Source organism: Mustelus asterias, chromosome 13 (genome assembly GCF_964213995.1).
Source record: "Mustelus asterias chromosome 13, sMusAst1.hap1.1, whole genome shotgun sequence".
In the NCBI taxonomy this organism is placed as follows: domain Eukaryota; kingdom Metazoa; phylum Chordata; class Chondrichthyes; order Carcharhiniformes; family Triakidae; genus Mustelus; species Mustelus asterias.
The window spans coordinates 65,709,864-65,715,351 of record NC_135813.1 but is presented as its reverse complement, the minus strand read 5'-3'; the positions used below and the strand labels follow the sequence as shown (position 1 = coordinate 65,715,351).

The window sequence follows — 5,488 nt, the reverse complement described above, 5'->3', positions numbered from 1 at the left end:
GAATTCAAATTCCACTAGCTGCCATGGTGGGATTTGAACCCGGAACATTAGCTGAGTTTCTGGATTAATGGTCTAGTGATAATATCACTAGGCCATCACCTCCCCTAATGTGTTTGGGAAGCCATTGTCTCAGTAGGCCCATTGACTTGGCTGTGCAACAGAATATGGGCATTTTGTACACTCTGGCACTTATGGCTGGCTGACAATGGAAGACTAACCAGGAGAGCGTTCGGGTGTTCAGGCATGGAGGTGATGTGAGTGTGGGTAAGGATTTCAGTGGTGACCGAGGGTCTGAAGTAGATGTGGAAGCTGGCAATGTTGTGTGGGCGGAAGTACGCACTCTTTGTGATGAAGCGGAGGCACGATGTGAAGCTCAACTTGGGACTGAACGCATTCCGCCCACTATGGAAACATCCACCAGCGGGGGTGGAGATTCTAGTCGCGGATCCGCTAATTAGATGGTAAGGTATGTAAACGTATGCTAATGTCCATGAAGCTGATTTTCAGCGTGGATCCGTCGATGCCAAAAAACTTAGGCTGGGAGACACGCTCAGGGCCGGACACCCAACGCAAATCGCGCAAATCGGCTGCTGCTTGAATTTCCTGGCCCGCTGTGCTAAAAAATCAGCTTCTGAGCACATCAAACTCCAAGCTTAAGGACTATGTACTGACTTAGAGTAATAGTATAAAGGGGGGTGGGAAGAGACGAGATGGACTATGCACCATGTGCTGCAGCCCAGGTCTGTGCTCTGTATATTGTAAAAAGATAGTGACTTGTTACCACTATCTAACATTGTCACATGCCTGTGGTACCAGTCGTCCCAATTAAAATGGGGAAGCTGTAGACCGGCTGGCCATGTGTACCTCGGGATGACATGTACACAGGAAGTGAGATGTGGGTAGTGAGTGCATGCTCCCCTGGCATTGGGCAGACAAACAGCATGTCAGAGTTGCTAAGATCTCCCAGTAAACGGCTCAACCTGCTTTGCCTTTCTCATCATTTCCATGCAATCCAGCAACTTCACAATAGCAGTTACACGGGGCTGTGCATAGTGGTTGTAATTGTTGCTGCTGGAGTTTAGGAGGATACAGTATCAGTGAGACTGTTTACACAACCAGTGAATATACTCCCTCAATTAAAGGTCAGGCAAAGCTGCTTTGTAATAAAAACAGAAGGACACTCATGTGGCCATTAATAAAGCAACTAATGAGGGTTTCCCTTTGTTAGAATCATTGAATTATAGAAGCTCTACGGTGCAGAAGGAGGCCAGTCGGCCCATCGAATCTACACAGACCACAATCCCACCCAGGCCCTATCCCTGTAACCCCACTTATCCACCCTGATAGTCTCCCTGAGCAAGGAGCAATTTACTATGGCCAATCAACCTAATCTGCACATCTTTGGACTGTAGGACTGTTGTTCTGTGACGTGGTTTCAAGATGAGAGATGAAATAACTCCTCAGAGGCCGGTGTCCCTTCACCAAATTCCGTTTTCTTACAAACTCAACTCCACTCCTAAGAGTGCTTCAGGTACACAGTCAGAATCCAGAGTGTCAGTTGGCCTGATACTCCCATTTTTATACACAGCTGAGGCTCCCTGATTGGGCAGGCAATACTTATCTCAATCAGGGAGCTCATACTCCAAGAGGCCAACCTCATGGGTCTTGTTGAAGTCATTTCAAGGGATTGAAACCCATCCCATTTCGGGGACCCCCCTCTCTTTGCATCAAACACTCCTAAGTCAAGTATAAGGTGGCTAACTGCAGCCAGGGTGAAGCTCCGTGTACTCCACCCTACAATGATGAGGCCTCAGAACATAACTGTGTCATTTATCCATTTCCCACAGCAGCCGTGGTCTTGATGTGTGAGATTGTGCCGATGGAAATCAAACTCCTTTCCTGTTGGAATTCATGGAGAGTGGGAATTAAAATTCAGACGGTGGACTCATCCTGCTTTTGTCAGCCTCATGCTGATTTTCCTGGGCTTTTCCGCTTCCCTTCTGGCCCGAGCAGGAACCTCGTGCATCGATGCGAATCGGAGTGATTGCTGTGGTGTGAGTGGGTCTGCTACAGGTACTCCACATGATGGAACTCGACAGACACCCAGCAAAAAATTGAAGGTGGCAATGGGTGAGGATAAGAAGCAAGAAGTTTCCAAGAAGGATGGCAAGAAAGCCCTGAAGAAGTTGTTACGGAAAGGTGGCAAAAAGAGGAGGCGGAAGTCCAGGAAGGAGAGTTACTCCATCTACATCTACAAAGTGATGAAGCAAGTTCACCCCAACACTGGCATCTCCTCCAAAGCATGAGCATCATGGACACGACCGTCAGCGACATCTGGGTGGCACGGTGGCACAGTGGTTAGCACAACTGCCTCACAGCGCCAGGGACCCGGGTTCAATTCCAGGTTTGGATCATTGTCCGGGTAGAGTTTGCACGTTCTCCCCATGTCTGCGTGGGTTTCCTCCGGGTGCTCCGGTTTCCTCCCACAGTCCAAAGATGTGCGATTGGGTGGATTGGCCATGCTAAATTGCCCCTTAATGCCAGGGGGACTAGCTAGGATAAATGCATGGGGCTATAGGGATAGGGCCTGGATGGTATTGTGGTCAGCACAAAATTGATGGGCCGAATGGCCTCCTTCTGCATTGTGGGGATTCTATGAACTCTATGAATTGCATCGTGGGTGAGGCTTCCTGCCCGATCCATTATAACAAGCACAGCACCATCAGCTCCAGGGAGATCCAGACTGCCGTGCACCTGCTGCTGCCCTCAGAACTGGCCAAGCACGCCATCTCGGAGGGAACAAAGATGGTGACCAAGTACCCCAACTCCAAGTAAAGCTGTACAATGCACTGAAAAACACACCCAGCAAAAGCCCCGACACACATGTTTAAAACATATCATTATGGGGCTCACCTGGATCCAGCAAAAGCTTCCTGAATGTTCCTCTCCCACCTTATGGGCAAAATTTACCTCTGCCCCCAGGAGCAGGCTGGGAGGCAGGAGTGGGCTATACAATGGGGCAGGAAGGCTTGGACAGGAGAGTCCATTGCCTTCTTGACTCCCAAACAGCATCAACGCCCCCATTCCCCCATGAAGACCAGGGCAGGGAGAATGGAGAACATCCATCCAGGCCAGAGGCCCATTGAAGCCCTTCAGTGGCCACTTATAGTGTCACCTCAGCACTGCTGGTATTCAACAAGTGGCAAGCAGGGGCCGCACCATCTGGACCAGCTGCCAGGCAAATCCTGTCAGGTACATTTAAATGGCATGCCTGTGGCCTGCTGGGGTGGGTTCCTCTGTCTCGGGTATCCTATGCCCAAGAAGGATCCATCCACCCGTGGTAAGGGAGGGATCTGTGGGGATATTCATGATCTGGTGATCAGGAAAGGGGTGATGATGGACAGGTGAGCTTCTGGAGACGTGTCTGATCATTTATAGTGTGGGAAATTCCAAAAGTGACTCGGAACTAAATTGAAAGGTAGATGAGGGGTCAAAGGTTCCGACTTGTAAAAAGTGAATTGAGGACCAATGTCAGGAAGTTCTTCATCCCAAAAATATGCTCAACACTTGGAATGAATTCCCGGAGAGTGAAGTTCAGGATACAGCTCTGGAATCATTTAAGAAACTGCAGCATCCAATTGAGGGGAACCTGGGGAATTTGGAATGATTTTTGAAGGATGAACTATGCAATTTAACATTCCATTGATGGAGCTGATTGCCGCTCTGTGTATTTTGGGCCCCTCCCCCCCCCTTGCTCTCCCTCGCCAGGGCCTCCTGACTGACCTTGGCAAACCCACCCGAGTTACCTGCATTCCGAGGCTCCAGCCATGACCCTCAGCCTCAGGTCTAGTGCAATACCGGCAATGGCCACTTCTCCCTGTGGCACAGTTGGTACTGCTGGCCTCTGATTGACTGGCAGGTTTCAGAGGTGGGACATCTCCCTGCAGGACCTGGCAACCTTGATGACAGCCAGCAGATGGTCTGCTGGGGATTAAATCCTATCAAGGCTCCTGGCAATGGCAGAGTTGCCACCAGCCGCCCACTGCCATGAGCATAAATTCCACCCCACATATCACAAAATAATACAATCCCTACAGTGCAGAAGGAGGCCATTCGGCCTATCAAGCCTGAACTGACAACAATCCCACCCAGGCCCTATCCATGTAACCCCACATATTTACCCTGAAAATCCCCCTGACATTAGGGGACAATTCAGCATGGCCAACCGACCTAATCCAAACATCTTTGGACAGTGGGAGGAAGCCGGAGCACCTGGCGGAAACACACGCAGACACGGGGAGAAAGTGCAGACTCTGCACAGACAGTGACCCCCCAAGCTGGGAATTGAACCGGGTCCCTGGCACTGTGCGGCAGCAGTGCTAACCACTGTGCCACCGTGCCGCCCGTCTGGTTGCTCCGGGCCCTCCGATCCTCTTAGGCCCAAAGCCAGTGAGTTGAATCTGGATGTCCATTTTTGATGGACAAATGATCAGCATTTGATGAATCTGGCCTGTTTGAGTGGGCCTGATCTCAGCGTCTGATGGGCAGCACATAAACCCCACTGGCTTTCCTCCAGGGGTCTTAATATTCACCCTTTTCAACTGTACCATTTTTACTAGGAAGCAGAATTAAGCAGCACAAACCCATTTCACTAGTTTGCAAGATGCATGCCAGATGGGAAGGCCTTTCAATGCACCCAAAACACACAGAGCGGCAATCAGCTACGTCAATGGAATGTTAAATTGCATAGTTCATCCTTCAAAAATCATCCCAAATTCCCCAGATTCCCCTCAATTGGATGCTGCAGTTTCCTAAATGATTCCAGAGCTGTATCCTGAACTTCACTCTCCGGGAATTCATTCCAAGTGTTGAGCATATTTTTGGGATGAAGAACTTCCTGACATTGGTCCTCAATTGACTTTTTACGAGTTGAACCTTTGACCCCTCGTCAACCTTTCAATTTAGTTTAAAGTCGCTTTTGGAATTTCCTACTTATTTGTCTATGTCACAAGTAGGCTTACGTTAACACTGCAATGAAGTTACTGTGAAAATCCCCTAGTCGCCACACTCCGGCACCTGTTCGGGTACACTGAGGGAGAATTTAGCATGGCCAATGCACCTAACCAGCACGTCTTTCGGAGTGTGGGAGAAATCCGGAGCACCCGGAGGAAACCCATGCAGACATGGGGAGAACATGCAAATTCTGCACAGACAGTGACCCAAGCTGGGAATTGAACCCAGATCCCTGGCGCTGTGAGGCAGAAGTGTTAAACACTGCGCCACCGTGCCATACCTTAAATGATCATACATGTCTCCATAAGCTCACCTGCCTGTCATCGCCTCTTTCCTGATCCCCCAGGCCATTGATACAAGGAGGAGAATTGTAACTAAGAACAATACAGCATAGGAACAGGCCCTTCAACGCACCAAGTCTGTGTCGATATGTGGTTTATATCACTCTATTCACCTCCCATTCTTGTGTCTTATC

The 5,488-nt window shown here is 49.5% G+C and overlaps 1 pseudogene; it reads left to right on the top strand.

Moving 5' to 3' along the window:
- The first annotated feature begins 2,126 nt into the window (after positions 1-2,126).
- LOC144502269 (histone H2B type 2-F-like) lies at positions 2,127-2,835 on the top strand (annotated as a pseudogene).
- Positions 2,836-5,488: the final 2,653 nt, after the last annotated feature.